General features: G+C 34.6%; 1 protein-coding gene across 13 annotated transcripts in view; it reads left to right on the top strand.

The window, feature by feature from the left end:
• The window catches only part of MEIS2 (Meis homeobox 2), a 223,093-nt gene that overhangs the window by 173,329 nt on the left and 30,530 nt on the right, over positions 1-19,234 (top strand). The gene's annotated exons all lie outside the window — the stretch shown is intronic.

Here is a 19,234-nt window from a genome sequence, read left to right as displayed (position 1 = left end):
CAAGGACAATACTTGAGTAGATAATATTTACATGAGAAACAGTGTAGTAGAATCAATAAGCTTGACTTAAAATCAGAAAAATGTCGATCGGAGCCTAGAAAGTATGGGTTCAAGTGTTTCCTCTGATAGTTGTGGCTTTCTGACTCTAAGCAAGTCACTTAAGTTTTTCCATGCCTTAGGGCAACTTTCTAGAATTATAAGTTATAAAGAAGGTGCTGATCTGTCTAATACAGGAACCAATGCCAATATCTTGGAATTCCTCTATCTTTCTTTCCTCACTTTTTCATATTCTATTTCTTTGCTTCCCCAAGGCTCACAGTGGAGGAGATAATATTTTGTACTACTTGGGATTTTTCTAAAGGCCAAGGTGGAAAGAGCAAGCAGCAGACAATAGCTGATATCAAGGGCTAGGGAATGTGGAAGTCTCAACAGATAGGGATTATTTCATGACACATCTAGAAAAACTTGAGATTTGAGTGTAGCATAGCACACCCTTTGAAAGCCACTGCACCAAGGTAATCCTTGCATAATCTGATCAGATAATCTAATATAAAGAATAAGGTAGAGAAAATGTAGTTACTGAGAAGTTGAATAGTGGTTCTTACCATCCTCAAGTTAACATACCTTAGGGAACTCTATTAAGTGGAATAAATATAATCTGTCTTAAAAGACTTATAAAAAACAATAGTGAGAAATATCCATCTTTAAGAAGTCTATAGAATTTTTCCCTTTATCTAAATTTCATAGATTTAGAACTAAAAGGAGCTTTATATATCTCCTATCCCAACTCATTGGATGTTTGGGAAAAATGAGGGTCAGAGAAGTGAAGGGATTTATTCCAAGACACAGGTTATCTTAGTAGTAAAGGCTGGATTCAGTTAGCCAAGATTTATTAAGCATTTTATATATACAAGAAACTATACTAAGTCCTGTAGATAAAAAGAAAGGTAAAAATAGCTCTTACTCTCAAGGATCTTATACTCTAATTGTGCAGATGTGCTAATTATGCAGACATAAATAAATATATACATTATTTGTTTCTTGTACATAACTATTTATTTATGATGTCTGCATATGTCTGCTAAGGTAACCTTAACAGGTGGAGGAACCAAAAAAATCTTCCTGCATATGATGGAATTTGTTTGTTCCTCTACTGTATCATGCTCTTTCATGGAGCAGAAACTTCATCTGGCTTGGTCTTTGGGTGACCAGTTTTTTAAAATGAAAGTATATCCTTGTGTTAAAATAACAACCTTTCATTTTCTGTCTCAGCACCAAATTTTGTGGCCTTGTGTAATGGCTAAAATAGTTGTGCATCTGGTAATCATGGATCTTCAACAAAAAATTCCCATTAAAAATTAAATGACCAGAATAGATTGGGAGCATGTCATATACTGTCTGCTATAGCCACATTGAATTTGTGACCCTGGAATCTAAGTCATTGCAAAGACCCCATTTAGTCACTGAACATAGCAATTGCCATGAAAATCAACCTATTAGAGAGCAGAGTTCAATAGGTTTATTTTTTTTCTGACTACAAAAGTATAACTAAAAAGCTGTGTTAATGGAAATAGAATGGTGTTAACCTTCACTCTGAGTTGTTGGAAATAGTTTACAATACATTTTAATCCATGTAGATTTTTCATTTTGACCATTACGGGAGCAGGATTTTTTTTTTCCTAAAACATACATTTATAAACATTTAAACTGAATTTAAATTGCCTGGCAATTAAACCCTTAACTGGGTACAAACTTGTAATCAAATAGAGTTCACAGATTTTTCTTTTTCTCTTTTTTTTTTTTTTTTTTTTTTTGCTTTAGTACTCAGGTAAATTTCACTCTGTGACAGTTTTTCATGCTAAACAAAACTCATACAGGAGATAAAAAAAAAAAAAAAAAAAAGCATGTAGTATAACAAACATCACAAAGCCAGTACCATTTCTTGTTTATTAAAGAAAAACAAGGAACATTAGCTAAATAGAAAGGTGCTGTTTGAAAGACAAATGCCTATAAGTTAAAAAAAAAAAAAAAAAAATCAGCTCTTAGAAAGCAGAAGGCAGGTTCCAGGGGCTAGTACACCAAGGAAAGAGACTGATGAATTGCCTTGTGCACATTTTAATTAAACTATCATCTTGAGATTTTTTTGTGTATTGATTTGCACAGTACTTAAAAAAGCTCCTTCTTCCTCCCCACCCCCATCTTTCCTTGCCATTGAATGATAAAGCTTTGTGCCTCTATGAAAAAAAAAAATTACTCATCATTGGGACTGTTAAGGAGGAAAGAAGAAAAAAACCAAATGGGTGGACATGTTCCCTTCTCCTTTTCAATATGTTTAAATTTCAACTGTTCATATAATTATGCTGGCATGTATTTCTTCCTAGCTCTAGTCATGCAGAAAAATTTAAAACATGAGAAATTGGACAACTCTAATGTGGTGTAAAATCTACTTACGCATTGTATTTCTTTCGATATTCTTTACCAATAGCATGCACATTGTTAAAATTAAAAGAAAATGTTAGCTTTTATGCACTAGTGCATTTACGTGATGTACACAGCTGCCAAATATTTTATTAACATTGAGGAAAAGGAAGTGTAAAAAATAAAAGAAATGTTAGAGATAGGGTTGACATTAGGTAGCGGTGACAATGACAATCATTTAATTGTAATCACCACTTATATGAAACTCTTTATGACAGCACTTTTGCTCTAGTTGTAGAGTTGTATAAGACATAGTTGTGAACTGGTTATTAGGATATCTTTACATATTAGTAAACTGAGGTATCAGTTGTCTAAATGGCAAGTTAGAATAGAATTGAGCAAGAATATCAGGCTCTCCAATATTTTCTCCTAAATGCAAAACTATACAACTGTAGGTATTATTTTCCTGTGGAAATATTGGATGGTGCAGGATTTCTCTTTTGGCTTTTTCAACAAATAAAAGATTTGGGCATTCCTGTTGGAGCCATTAATGTTGAAGAGAATAATTGGCATTCAGCATAGAGCCAAATTGCCTCTTCTTAAGATATTAGCAGTGAATACTGTTCCTAGGCATCTTTAAGTATGTAAAAAGTATACTTACAAGACTGCACATTGGAAAAGTAGGAGGACATTATGGTAAAGGATATATGTTGTGTCCTTCCCATAATCCCTAGCAGCTATTTAGGGTCCAGCCTAAGACTAAAGATATGTATTGAGAGTACGGGCCCCTATCACCTAGTGTCAAATCCATTCTAAGTCTGAGTTCTCTAAAATTCAAAGAATCCCTAAGAAAATTGAATAACCCAGTGTTTGAGGTGGGGAGGGGCGGGAAGAGTTTTGCTTCACTCTAAAGTGAAATTAAATCACATCTGACTTGACTTTGGAATTTACTAATTTGTGTAGGAATAAAATGGGACTATATCTTTCTGAATCAATTTGGGAATAGGACCAACTATGCTAAACCTCTCATACCAACTAATGTTCTTAAGACTATGGTGGAAAAAAGCTTATCTTAAATTTAGAGTTGAAGGGACAGAAATAGTTAGCAGGACCTGAGGTGAGATTAATGTTGCCTATAAAACTAACAGACTAAGTAGTAGTTGTATATAGGGATTTTCTTGAGATTTTAAAGCTTTCTCCCTCCCTCCAGCTCCCTCACTCCCTTTTTTCCTTCATCCTCCTCCCTCCCTCTCTACTCTCCCCCCCCCTTTTTCTTTCTCATATCCATCTCTATCTGTTTCTCTGTCTCTGTTTTCTCTGTTCTGTGTCTGTGTCTGTGTCCATCTGTCTGTTGCTCTGTCTCTGTCTCTATCTCTATCTCTCTTTCTCTCTCTGTCTCTGTCTCTCTCCAGCGCACACACATACACACACACACACACACACATCCCTTTTGGTCTCTGTGAGAAGTTCATTTTTCCATCTTTTACAATACCAGTTCTTACTGGACAGAGAATTTCTTCCTTTCTCATTTTTCAGCTACTAAATCTAAACCTGCACAAAATGTTTTACTCAGCTCTCACTTCTTTTAATCAAATAATCAAATGAATTTGGTGACAGTAGTCTACTAAGCCTCAAAAAAAACAAAACAAACAAACAAAAAAAACCAGAAAATAACCACTCTTGCCATCTCCCCTTTAAATAATCAATTGTCTTCTTTCTATTGGAAGTGAAATTTTAAACTATTTGCCTGATTTTAAAAAATAGATTTCACATGTTTATAATTTTATTCTATTTTAAGCTCCTAGGGAAGAAAACCAGGAGATCAGAGAGTTTTAGTAGAGTCAGGAAGACTTAGGCTCAAGTTTTGTCCCTACCCCATACTGGCTGTTTGTTACCATGGGCAAATCATTTAACTGCTTACAGTCTATAAGTTATTGATGAGTTACTTCTCTGCATTGGTGGAGAGAATCTTTCTACACCAGAAGTTCTCTACACTAATGGAATCACAAAAATACATATATGTAGAGACATTCAAACATGGTCACATGTAAATTCTTCAAGAATCAATAATTACATTGATGGGATTGGATTGGATTGGATACTCTGATCTAGAGACAGCTAGTTGGCTCAGTCAGGAAGTTCTGAGGTTTGATAAGCCTCAGACATATGCTAGTTCTGTGGCCCTGGTAAAGTTACTTAACCTCTGTCTGCCTCAGTTTTCTCAACTCTAAAGTGGAGATAAAATCAGAATTATTGTGAGGATCTAATAAGATAATATCTGTAAAGACTTAGCCCAGAATTTGGCCCATGTTAGGCACTTAATAAATGTTTGTTCCTTTTCCATCCATATATAAGGACTGATGTACTTCTCTACAGGATATGAGTCATACCTTTGCCTTGTATAACATTTACTACATTATTGTTATTAAATAGGTTTTTGGAACCTAAAGAAAGCATCAAACTGAGTAAAATGCCACTTGAGTCATTCACCATGTTGAAATAAAATTTTTACTAGGTTTTGTGTTTATTTGTTTTTATACCTATATTTTAAAAAATCTTTATATGGTAATAATGTCCATTAGTCAACTATCATAAGTAATTTCACAATTCAACATAAACTTTTCTTCTTTGGTTTGTTTAATGTTAATAGAGCCCTTTGCCATGATTTGTGAGCTACTTAGAATCCTGCTTTGTGAAATATCGGAATGTCTTCATATCTATCTATTAATTTGTTTATCTTTCTATCTGTCTAACTATCTGCAGAAATTTTAAACGGTGTAATAACTTTGAGAACAGTGACACTAATGTAGCATTAGATTAAAAGAATGTTACTTTATACAGGCGTTAATGTAATTTAGAGGCACTTAGAGGAAGCTATATACTTAGCATGATTCTTGGCCAGTGAAGACAGGTTGATCCCACTCATTTTGGGATTGCTAATTTGCTGTTAATTAGGAAGATTGATTCTGTTCTGTGATGCATAGGCCCAACCCCAAATGCATTTTTTCTGGTTTCTGTGGCACTCAATTAGTTATCACTGTCGCCACACATGTGTAGGTGAATGACATAGCAGCACAAAACAGCAGCACTTTCTGGGGTTAAAAACATAAATATAGGAAATTATCAACCACTTCTCTGATTTATTCTTTATACCTCTGATTTTATTCTCTATACATCCTGACAAAATAATCTTCAGTTACAACTCAGTTAAAATAATCTGGGTTTTGTTTTATCTTATAAAGAGATTTTTCCTAATAAATATAGCCAAGCTGAAGTACAACTTAAATTTCTATTAGAAAAAAGAACATAGCATAGTAAAATCCTTTAATTATGTTTTCTGAGAATTAAACTAACCTTAAAAGCAGTTAGTGAGAATCACTCATCGAGGTAATATACATACATACATATATATATGTAATTATGTATTTACATATATATATATATATAGTATACAAAATAACATTTTTCCCCAATATGTTATCTCTGTTTATCTGATGTATCAAGTTTGCTGTTATAACTTGAAGCCATTTTTTCTTTTCTTTTTCTCTTGGCTGATGACAAATTTTCATCATTTAAGTGTCCTTCAGAACAATTAATTTAAGTAAAATGAATTATATCTCCCTTATTGGAATGAAGTAGAGGAATCTATCAAAACTAGTCAGAGGAAAATTCCTAGAAATTCTTTCTTCTTTTCTTTTCTTTTTTTTTTTTTAAACACAGCCATTAACAATGGGCAGAATCAATGTAGAAAAATATGGATAGTTGAGGATGTGGAGGAAACCACTTACCCACAACAATTTTGGAAGACAATTTTATCAATAGGATAGTTCAAACTATCTTTGAATAACATGATTTCATACTAGTGGCAATGGGAAGAGCAAAGAATGTGAAGTCCAAAAATATATTCCTTTAACACACACACACACACACACACACACACACACACACAGAGTATATGTTTGTAATCATGACCGTATGTCTTTCCTCTCATTTGTGATTCTTTTCCATATTTACCCCTGGGTTTTCCATAAATGATTATCTAAAATCCTGTAGGTAGAAAAATCAATAGAACCAGAGATAGAAAGATTATCAGGTGTAATTTAGTTCCAAATTTTACAAATGAGGAAACTGAGGCCCATTGGGATGGGATGAATTGCTCAATGGTAGTAAATGATAGTAATGGTAATAAATTCAAAATTAGATTTATTAGATGCTAAGTTTAATGCTCTTTCCACTTTACCACAGTGCCTCCCACTTTTTCTTTTAGTATATTAGGAATATCACTGTATCCTGCAAGCTGTTCATCTATTTTTCTTTCTCATTCAGCCATAGTATATCCTTTTCTGGCCATACCTGTCTTTAAGAATGTTGTTATACCACTTCTCGTGTACAATTTTCCTAGTCAACACAGTGTAGCCCACTTTTGTGTTTATCATTTGACATTTCCCTAGATTTTGCTGTTTAGTCATTCCCCTCCATATTGTATGACTAGAACAATATTGGTGCTGAAGAGACAGGCTTTTTTAGTCATATATTATTTGAGATTATGAAAGCAATATGTAATTTCCAAAATCCAGTCTCATATATGTGTTTATAGAACTATTCTGATTTCTTTTCCCCTTAGTATATTTCCCCCAATTATTTATGGCTTTCTTTTCTCGTTACTTCAGTTACAAGTTGAACATTACTGTTTTAATAATAAATTTAAATTAGGCTATTTTTTTTTTCCTTTGGAGGGGGCAGAGAGTAAAAAAGAAAGCTTGAGAGAAGTAATTTCATTGCTTTAGTGAATTTTAGGTGAGGAAACCACCTCAGTCAATATAGACCTGTAATTAAAATGTATAGTGCCAGAGAGTTGCTTAAGGATGCTAAAGAGGTTAAATAAAGTGTCTTGTCAGAGTCACACATCCAATGTGTGGCAGAGGCAAGATTGGAACTCAGGTTTTTTTGATTGTGACATCTTTCTCCATGTTGCCTCTTGAGTATACAAGTTAATTATCTTTTAAATGAACAAGGATAAATGAAAGGGAGAACAGAAAGTGAAAAGAGAATTTTTAACATTTGGCTTTGCATATCATCCTGCCATAAGTATAAGGCATGTGCTAATTGAATAGCTTGAATATCAGTAAGCACCATACAACCTCAGTGACTTCTTACAACATGGCTGTGATACAAATGGATTGCATTTGGTGCTAACTTCTGGATCTTTAATATGACAACAATTCTTTGTGCAATCAACTCTACTTATCTCTATGGATTATCTGTTTTGTCTATTGTCTGAGGCAAAACTGTAATCCCCTCCTGGCTTCTCCTCCACACCCAACATTCTGCTGAGCCAACACCTCCACTATCAATTTGTATATGCTCAGGGAATAGAAACTAATGCTAATATTTGCCTAAGTAAAGCAAAAATAGGGAACTATCTTCCCAACCCCCAGCCAAAAAAAAAAAAAAAAAAAAATCATAAACAGCTCTCCAGGATGAAATAGAACTAATTTTGGGTTATCCACTGATTTAGAACTCCCCAGTTTAAAAACAGGTTGTGATCCAAAAGTTTGTAAGTTAGCTGTTTGGAATTTAAAACACATTTTCTCATAGAAAAAAAAAAAATGATTGCCTGAGTGCCAGGCTCTTTCTTACCAACTGAGCTAATCAGACAGTGACTATAATTATATACAGCCTTTCCTTTAAATAACTCAAAACACTTCACAGATATTATCCAATTAATCTTTATAAAAATCCTTCTCAAATAGGAAACATATATGTGTGTACACACATATGTTTTCCCTGTTTAACAGATTAGTAAAGTGACTTACATTTGGTTACAAAGAATAGTTAGTGATGAGGTAGCAGAGGATATCAGACAGCACCAGACTAGCCTATTATAAAAAATGGATTTGCTTTATAGATTTGTACTTACTAAATTTGTGACCTTAAACAAATCACTTAATCTCAGTCAACCTCAGTTTTCTCATTTTTAAAATGGGAATGGCAATTTGTGCCTCTATTTTAGCATTGCTGAGACTGCTTTCGAAAGTTCATATAAAAGTGTGATCAATTGCTATTTTAAAATCTTTTCCCTGACATTGATTCATTGTTGGTGGAGTTGTGAACGAATCCAACCATTTTGGAGAGTAGTTTGGAACTATGCTCAAAAAGTTATCAAACTGTGCATACCCTTTGATCCAGCAGTGTTACTACTGGGATTATATCCCAAAGAGATTATAAAGAAGGGAAAGGGACCTGTATGTGCACGAATGTTTGTGGCAGCCCTTTTTGTAGTGGCTAGAAACTGGAAACTGAATGGATGTCCATCAGTTGGAGAATGGCTGAATAAATTGTGGTATATGAAAATTATGGAATATTACTGTTCTGTAAGAAATGACCAACAGGATGATTTCAGAAAGGCCTGGAGAGACTTACACGAACTGATGCTAAGTGAAATGAGCAGGACCAGGAGATCATTATATACTTCAACAACAATACTAGATGATGACCAGTCCTGATGGATCAGGCCATCCTCAGCAACGAGATCAACCAAATCATTTCTAATGGAGCAGTAATGAACTGAACTAGCTATACCCAGAAAAAGAACTCTGGGAGATGACTAAAACCACTACATTGAATTCCCAGTCCCTATATTTATGCACACCTGCATCTTTGATTTCCTTCACAAGCTAATTGTACAATAATTCAGAGTCTGATTCTTTTTGTACAGCAAAATAATGTTGTGGTCATGTATACTTATTGTGTATCTAAGTTATATTTTAATATATTTAACATCTACTGGTCATCCTGCCATTTAGGGGGGGGGGGGGTGGGGTAAGAGGTGAAAAATTGGAACAAGAGGTTTGGCAATTGTTAATGCTGTAAAGTTACCCATGTATATATATCCTATAAATTAAAGGCTATTAAAAAAAAAAAAAAAAAAAAAAAAAAAAAAAAAAAAAAAAAAAAATAAAATCTTTTCCCTGGATCTATATACAGCTTTAGTAAATTGTCCTAAGTTGTCTCTGGTGAATATGTTGTATATAATCTAACTAGATTATAAAATATGTGAGTAGGATCATGAAATAATAGGATTTAAGGTAGAAAGAGATTTAAGAGGTCATTTAGTCCAACCCCTTCATTAAACAGAAATCTATTTCTTTTCTGTCTTTTGAAAAGTCCATGCTCTGCACACAGTGGGCAATTAAAAAATATTTTTTTACTGATGACACCAAATTAAAAGCCAGGTGGTGTTCCCTCCCCAGTTGTTATTAACTTTTACTGGTACGACTGGTTCTTATTCTTTCAGACAAATTCAAAACAAAAATATTTAACGGCAACTCATCATCTTCTACTTTTTATGATACAATGAAATACATTATCACAAAGGCACCCAAATTGAATATACAATCAAAGAATTTGAGAGTTGGAAGAAACTTTAGATACCATCTAATCAAATCTATATATCAAAAGAATTCTATCATAACATACTCAACAAATGGTCACTTGAAAAATCCAAGAAAGGGAAACCCATCATATCTTTAGTCAGCCCATTTAGTTTTTGAATAGTTTAAATTGCTAGTTCACACTAAGCAAAACTGTTACAAAAATGGAAACCCTAGGCAGTGTCATATGGCTCTTATAGTAGTTTTTTTTTTTTTTTTTTTTAATTCCACTCTGGGTTTGTAGTAAGAGGGAAAAACATAGGGTTGGAATCAGGAAGACCTCCATCCTCCTCTCTCTGATTCCTGAGTTCCCAAAACTCATGAAACCCTTTGTTTATCTATGTTGTTTATTATTAAATATGTGGGGAAATGTTCCTTTTTAGAGTTTCTCAAATTACAGCCTTTGAGTTGCTTACATCTGACATGTATATCCAAGTCTTCTGTATACATTTTCTTCTTTTTTCAAAAAAAAGTTATTTATTTTAATGTCAACAAGGAAAAAGCTTTTGATGAAAATCATACAATATAAGGATAAGAGGAACAAATATGATTTCTAGGAGAGATTCTTAACTTTTTTGTGTCATGGATTCGTGGCAGTTGTATGAAGTCTATGGGCTTCTCAAAATCATGTTTTTAAATGCATAAAGTGAAATACATAGGATTACAGATAAAACTAATTGTATTGAAATATTTATTTTTTAAAAACTGTTTTGTAACTTCATATGGTCCAGGTTAAGACTCTCAGGTTTAGAGAATAAGATATTCTTTGGCAGCATTATGTAGAATTATGAATATAAAAACATGTTAAGTGTCATCCTCCTTTCTCTTCCCCATTCCCCATCTCTCCATTGCCACTCTTCCCTTATATATATCTCTCTGAAAGGAAAAAAAAAATTCAGAGTTTATATTAAGGTACTAATTTTGGAAAGGAGAATATTTAAATAGCCTAGTGTTAAAAAATGTCAATAGATTGATAACATTTCTGCTTAGAGTTTATTACATTTTTTTGTGGACAGGAGTGATCTCAGAAATAATTTTCTAAACAATTCTTTTCCTCTCCGTGTCTGAATCTTTTCCCTACTCGTCTTTTAATAAGAGCTATTTTAATTTCCTTTTCTTTACTTCAGGTTGTCCCCCTCTGAGTATCTCTATAGAAATATTTTTTTCTACTCCTTCATGCTACTTGCTTCGACATTCCCTTACAGCAGACCCCTTTGTATCTTATCATGGGCTCCCTTATCTTCAAGGGTGTTAGCCTCTCAGCAGGATTGGCAGGCCTTGCAAATCTTTTGGATGCCATAATAAAAATCTACAGTTCCTGAGATTTATGAGTTCAAATGCATGTAGAAAAGGAAGCACTCATAGTTCATGAAATTACATGGAATGCCAAGTCCATGGACAGGAGGAAAAGATGCCCTTTCTTTAAGGCAGCTCATGATGGTCCAAGCCTGATTTGTCTAGTAAGAATATCATGCTTAATTCATCGAATAGATATTTAGAATCTCATCTTCATTCATTCTGGAACCCCCTTAAAGATCACTTTGCTCAGTTCATATAGCTGTGCCAGAAGGTGGCTAGAAGCTCTTAGAGTCCTAGCTCTTTGAATCTATTTTTCTTTTCCTTTTTTTTTTTTTTTTTAAGGAATCATATGTAGAAAGGGTATAAATATGTGTATATGTACAATATACTTAAAAGTAGGTTCATCATCCCTATAGACCAGAGAATAATGTTAAATTGCCAGCATATGTGTTCAAAATGCAAAAGTAGGAAAGCAATATTGATCCGTACTTTGTATGTTTATTTACATCAGCTGAGTAGTGTTAAGATGTCTGGCAATAATTATCAAGACCTGCCCACCTGTCAAAGAGCAATTGGGTTGTTTCACCATTGTCTGGCAGCAGTAAATCTCTAGGTCAGGATGAGCATTGCATAAATGGGAGAGGGGGAGGCAAGGGTATTTTACCAGGATTCCTAATTCATTATGAAAAACAGGTGCCTGCAGAAGGTTTTACTTTAATGCAGACATATTTTATTATTCATAAAATATTAATGTGGGTTGCAACTACTAGAGTTGTGCAGGTTGTTTTCATGTTAAAAAAAAAATGGTTCTAAGATGAGGAGGAAAAGTGTTCTCCAAACTGTGCTTTAAAAAAATTTTTTTTTAAAAAAGGTAAATCTGTTCTATAAATAGTTCCAATTTCTTCCTCTACCAAAATAGGTCTGTATGACCCTGTCTTCCATTTACATAATATGTGAAAATAAGACTACCTTAATGTGGCATGTGGAGGGTTTTCCACCTAGGAACAACCTTGCAGTAGGGACAGAGTGACCTTTTAGGAAAAATTGAAATGAAATACACTTTCATTTTCCAGAAATATGCATGAAAGTAAAAATTTGACAGCCTGGAAGAACATAAGCAAATATATCTTTTTATTTGAAGATAAAAAAGAAGCAGGGGCTGGATAGGGAAAGGAAAAAACCTGTGAAAAAAACGGATGATGCAGTTTTTACGAATAAGCAGCTTAATGTATCTTGGCACCCACAGTAAGCCTTGTAGGAGCTCAAAGTGCCTCAGGCAATCTGTGAGCAGAATAGCAATTTTATTACTTTGTCATTAAACCAATTTCACAGCAGTATTGTTTGTTAATGAGCAGCGGCAAACGAGCGAAGATGTCACACACTGGAATAGCAGAGAGATTTGTGACCCAAGCTCAGAGCACTAAGATGGAAAGACCATGGCTATAAAAAAAGGAAATACTTTGGGATGAAATGCAAAGTCTATACAGCAGAGCTTGTGTTTATGAGCTACCATTTTGCTAAGAGCTGTGAGGGAAATAAAGGTCTGGAAATATGCAGTTAAAACAGGGCCTATAAAATTAAAACCAAATTAAAGTATAGCAGAGGATTACTGCACAGGCTGTACTCTACAAAAATATATTTTAAGTGATGAGGTGAAATCTAAATCAGTTTTGTTTGAATTTGGTTGGTATTTATGAAATTCAATAAAAGAAATGAAAAAATACCCAAACAAAGCAGCTGCCTTACCATCCTGTGGTCTCTGAACCATAAACATGCATCACTTTGAGGAAATTCAACTTGCCAATTCTTAAATAATTAGCAACTTCTTGATTTACACCATGCACCTCTCTGTCTCCATGCAAACCTTCTATGTCAGTTTATATATTCATTTGGATATTACACATGTATAATAAACACCCAGACAACAGACCCTGATCTGACTTACACCATGACTCAAGAGCACCTAGCAGAGGCAGATTTACATGAAACTGAGCTGCATCATTTGATGGGACTTTCTTTTTTTTTCCCTTCTTTTTTCTTTCCTTTTCCTTTTCTTTTTTTTTTTTTCTTTTCCTTTCCTTTCCTTTCCTTTTCTTTTTTTCTTTTTTCTTTTTTTTTTTTTTTTTTTTTTTGAGCCAGGGCTGGTCTTACAAAGAGATTGGGAGACAGCCTTGAGGGATACAAGAAACAGTGCCAGGCTGGCACATTACTGAATCCCTGCAAGGCATCCCGAGGTGAGTTTGCTGCCTGAGCTGTCTTTCCATGTTTATACACAGGGAAAACTAGTTCAAGCAATTCAGTAAGTGGATCAGCATTACCAACTTAAGGAGGGGAATTAAAGGGGTGGTAGATAGAATCATGGATTGGTAGAAGGTTAAGGAAAAGAGGAAAAATCAAACCAATGCTTTTTATTGCTTTTTTTTTTTTCCCTTTCCCTCTGCATTAGAAATACAAAAATACTTTTAGTTGTTGAGAGTTGCTGTAGAACCACCCCCATTTCTTTGTCAAGAAACCCAACCCCTTTTGGCTTCTGTATGATTGAATTTATGTTTGCCTCATTGCTGAAATACTTAGTTGTTTCCTCATACAGATTGCTCTCCCCCAATTCCCATTCCTAAATCAATACCAAATTTGCTACAAACGATGAATTAAAACTTGTGGCGTGTGTACATAGTTAAATTTAACAGCCTCTGGGATAATGTTTCAGTTCACATTGACCTCCTTTACAATTTGAAGTAAGGAAGAGATGCAGGATTTTAATTAGGGAGGGGTATTCTTTAATATTTTCTGTTAACTCATATTATTATATTAGTATTAGGGTCTGAGTAATTTTTTGCTGTTGTTTTTCTTTCTTTTCCCTTCCTTCTATCCTTCTTTCTTTCCTTTTCTTTTTTTTTTCATTTTAAAATTGATTTTTAGACTAATTTGGTGAAAGGGGACCCTGCAGGAAATGTTCATTGTTGAACTGTAGGCGGTGCTCACAGTTGTGGGAGTTCAGCTCTAAGACTGTTTTCTGCCTGACAGGGCAAGACCCCCAGACAAATCACTGGCTGGGTCTGTGGTAGTTGGCAGCCATTCAAGACTGGTCCTGTGCCAGGACTATTACTAGATAGCCAGACAGATCAATTCACTTTTACATTCCCGCCATTATTTATAGCCCCACTGTATATCTACTCTTGCTTATGAACTAATGATTAGCAAATACAGTGCACATAAAACATAAGCATTTGTCCTGGAGAAGGCTTTCTCCTGCTGATATTGCAGATAGTTTTACAGGTCACAGAGCCTTAAAAAGGATTTAAAAGGGCATGTCTTGTGTAACATTTGTTCCTTTGAAAATGATGCTCCTTTCCCATTTTTGTGTAATTGAAGAGGATAGAAAGGTTTTCTCATTGCTTATGTTTCACTGAATTCTCTGCAGCCCCCTTTCCCACAGATGTTTCCGCCAAACCTGTACGAAAGGACCGTAACACAGCATGGGCTGCCATTTCAGACTTGTGTTTCTGCATTTCCTTTGAGAGTTTGTCAAGGTGAATAAAACCAGTGCTGCCTGCATTTGGCAGAGATTCGAGGCTCACCTGACCCAATTGTATTGGTAGTGGATTTTACATAGTGTCCCTCTCTCCCCACCCCTTCCCCCCCCACTACACATAACACTATGACTTCAGCCCTGTCACTTTGGTGAATTTAAGTAGAAGCAGACTTCTAATGGTGTTCTCTTTTAAATAAATGCTTCTGGGTCCCACTAAAATTTGTCAGTAATGGCAATGCCTCTACCAGTTTCGGTAGGAATTGTCATTATAGTAATGCTTTTAAGATGTGCTAATTCAGCTCCGAGATATGACTTTGAAGTGCACAGGCTAGTCTGGGTCATAACAGCCTTGTTTTTTCGGTAGGATAGATGTTGGTCATAAACATTAGCTATTTGAAATCTTGCATCTCGTGTGACTGGGGCTGTGGCTATGAAACTCACAATGTCTTCCATGTTTTGCTTTCCTATCAGAATAAACAGATAAGGAGGGGAAGAAAATTTGAAGGAAAGATACAATCAGGAAGAATAAAGAAAAATAAACTGGAGCTTGTACACACAGTACTTGTTGGCAAACTATTATACTTTGATTCTTTGACACCTGTTTTACTTTACAATGGATTTAATTCAGGTTTCAAGTTACAAGTTACAAGTATCTTCCTTTGTGCCCTCCAGCAACTGAACATATTTTGTGTTGTACCTATATCTTATTTTCCTTGTAATGCCATGACCAGAATTGTGACACAAAGGTGGTTAAAGAGACCAGAAACACATAAATCTATCAGTCAGTTAACAAGTATTTATTAAGTACTTAGTATGTGCCAGATATCCTGTTAAATTCTGGGAATACAAAGAAGATGAAAATGTGGACCCTGCCTTCAAGATCTAAATGTTCTAATGGAGGACAGATACTGGAGTTTATAAAGTATTTGGGGAAAGGGATAACATAGTAAGACCTGAACTTTAAGAAGATCCCTTTAGGAGCTGAATAGAGATTAGATTGGAGTGGGGGAAAAAATTGAGGCAGGAATACCAAACAGAGAGGGTAGGTTTCAATAGCACAGGTTGAAGTGATGATGGCTTGAGCCAGGATAATGGGTGGTGGCTGTGGGAGAGGAGAGAAGGGGATGTATAAAAATTAATAGAACAAGTAATGAGAAATATTTGTGAAAGGCTCAGCACAGTTCCTGGCACATAGGCACAGTATTGATGCATGACAGTAGTGGTGATGGTAATACTTATGAAGTAGTAGTATTATAGTACTGGATATACCTTTTTCTCCTGGAGAAATTTGTGCTAATTCCAAATTATAACAATGCTTTATATATATTAGAACCTTTTTTTCCCTTTTAAAACATTAATACTTAACTGGATGAAACCCTTTAATATCCTTCTAATACAGATGGGAAAAACTAAAGGATCATAAAGTGACTTACTCAACTTTATATATAGCAAAGGAGAGACATTCAAGTTCAAGATATAGGCTCTTCTCATAAACTTTCTGCCCCTTTAAAATGACTCTAGTAAAATATACTACTTTCAGGAGAATAAGGAAAATCTACAGAGAAAAGGTACAGTCAGGTTAAAAAAAAAAACCAACTTTGATATTTTCTTGAAAATGTTACCATTTTCATAAGAAAATGGAGGGACTTACCTTTATTTTCTTTATCTTGTCATCAGCATAGAAGAGCCCAGCCTTACCAAAGAGGGAGTGAAGATCTTTCTTGGTTGTATATTTATGCTATAATTTATCTTTGATTATATTGATTTCAATGTTATTCCACTTAAAGAAATGAATGAGTACAGATAGGTCTCTTTACATGCTTTTTGAGTACTTATTTATCCTTGATTTTTTTAAAGACAACAATAATTCCTTCACTTGTAAGATTTTCCATTGCTCAATATCTTGATGTGTGTGTGTGAGAGAGAGAGGGAGAGAAAGAGAGATAGAGACAGAGACAGACAGACAGACAGGAAAGTGATTTCATCTCCATTCCCCTCCATATCTCCTGTTCTTTTTCTTTTTCTGTAACTGTTTGTTCTCTTGCTGTACATTGTCCATTGGTATTTAATTTTGTGTTCTTGATTATGTGTCAGTGACAACTTGGATTTCATTTTCCCCTAAGATTCTGGGAGGTCATTGGCATGCCAATCCTCCCATTGCTTTTCATTCTCAGAGCTACTGCTAAGTGGTGCTGATATCTGAGCTGTGGGAACAAATCAAAAGGTTGGGGGTATGCTTTTGTGTTTGCCAAATTCTTTCCCAATTTGTGACAGGAGAAAGGAGAGAGGTTGAAAGAAAAACAGAAATTAACTTTCAAACTCATAAGGTAAAGTGAGAAACTAAGAGGGATTGAGAAGACTTGTTTTTCTTTCTTTTATAATAATGTAAAAGAAAGAGTAGTTCCTTGAAAGTGTTTGAGAATGGCACAATATCTAAGACAAACAAATTTCTATAATAGGGTCTTTGATCAGCCAACTGGAGAATAGAAAGATGGATTACTTCTCACCCTCCCTGATATAGCCAATCTTGGAACTTGTGTCCGTACCGGACACATCATCTTACTACTTCCCTATCCTTCTACCTCCCTCTAGGTGCAAACTCTTAACCTCTCTCCTAGACTATGCATTGGCCCCTCAGAGAAATTATGACCCCACCATTACCCAGTTCTCACAGTACTAGTTGCATAGGTGCCATTAAGAAAAACCTACCCCAAATCCAGCATTTTTACCATGATCCTTCATTTTGGGTGACTGAATCAGGCATCTTTTGGTGACTAGTTAATTAGAGTCTCCATCTTCCCCTTCATTTTTGGTGAGCCTAAATGAATCTCACAGGCTGAGCTAGCATGGATGAATTGTGACATGCATGTTAGGTCTCATCACATTATATTTTCTCCTAAACCCACTCCTCTCATGAACTTCCCTATTTTTGTCCAGGGAACCACCATCCTTCTATTCACCTAGATTCACAACTTTTGTGTCATCTTCAACTCCTTGTTCTTATATATATCCAGTCAGTTGCCAAATCTTATTATTTCTAGTTCCACAACATCTCCCATCTCTATTCACACAACTGCCATCCTATTCAAGGTTCCATCATTTCTCACCCCAGCTATTACAACAATCTGTTGACTGGTCATTTATTCTTTTTCCAATCCATCTTTCACTCAGCTATCAAAGTAAATTTCCTAAAGCACACACTTTGACTCAATAAACTCCAGTGGCTTCTTATGGACTTAGTATTGAATACTTTTTTATCCATTTAAGATTTCTATTTAGAGAGTTTTATACTGTGCATTATTATTAATATAGTAGTACCTTAGATAATGTATAAATACATAAATTCACCTTGTTAGTACATGCTCAAACATGTAAATATATATACATATACGTATATGTACAAACACAAAAAAATTTCTGATTGGTGTACTTTATCAAAAAAATGTAGACTACTGGCATAATATATCAGAAAAACTAAGTCTAGGGTACAATTAATGATATTAAATAAAAAATGACAGTCTTGAGAACACATGTTTATACTTCATGTTCTATTGGAATGGATAATTTCTGATTTTCCCCCATTTTCTTGACTTTTACTTTGATCCAGTGATTGATATAATCCATCGGGTGTACAGAGTTCCTCAAGTCAAACATATTTCACCTGCATTGTAGTTGTCTTGGCCATAGCTGTCACTGAGGCAAACACCTCATAAAAAATTCATCTGAAGTAGTTAAGAAGCTTTATTCTTCAAGACTGCTTTCAGGAGATCCTTATACATATTTTTTGATTAGCTAACATAGAATTTACTGGATTTTATTTGAATCCTCAGGGTTCATACTGAATATCAGGAAATACATAGAAAATATAATTTTTTGATTACTTATAATCTGTAGCCCATACAGAAGTATTGCAGTGAATAGAATATAGAAGTTTCCTTTACCCCATGGTCCACAACAATTTTCAGGAATCTGGAATCTCCATCTTTTGTTTTACCAAAGATTTCAAATTAGCACACTCTACTTATAGGATACCAAGCAAATAGAATCCCAAACATACATGGACGTGTAAAGTGAGAATTTATTTTCTGCATTTTATTCAAGATTTATTAACACACTATTATATATCTAAATTGAATGTAACCTCTTTGAAGGCAAGGCTTATTTCATTCTTATCCTGAAATGCCTAGCACATAATAGGTGCTTAATGTATGATTGTTAATTTATTGATTAAGTGATCTTTTTCAGGTGTTTTGCTAACAGAATGTGAATTATTATGGAATAAATCACTATAAACTAGGACCAGGTTATTAGTAAAAGTTTTCTATGGGGAGCAACTAAAGAACCAAGGGTTTAACATCCCACCACAAATCAGCATAACTTTTATAACCACATTTATGTTCATGCTTAGGGTAACAATCCCTTATTTGTGCTCATATTAAAACTTTTTAAAACAATACTTTCGATAGTCATTTCAACCAAATGTTGTTATTCAACCAAAATATAAGTAGACAGTAAGGAAAGGGCATCTGTAGATAGGATAAAAAGATGGCAA

Source organism: Sarcophilus harrisii, chromosome 2 (assembly GCF_902635505.1).
Source record: "Sarcophilus harrisii chromosome 2, mSarHar1.11, whole genome shotgun sequence".
NCBI classification, from domain to species: domain Eukaryota; kingdom Metazoa; phylum Chordata; class Mammalia; order Dasyuromorphia; family Dasyuridae; genus Sarcophilus; species Sarcophilus harrisii.
This window is presented reverse-complemented; position numbering and strand designations above follow the sequence as displayed.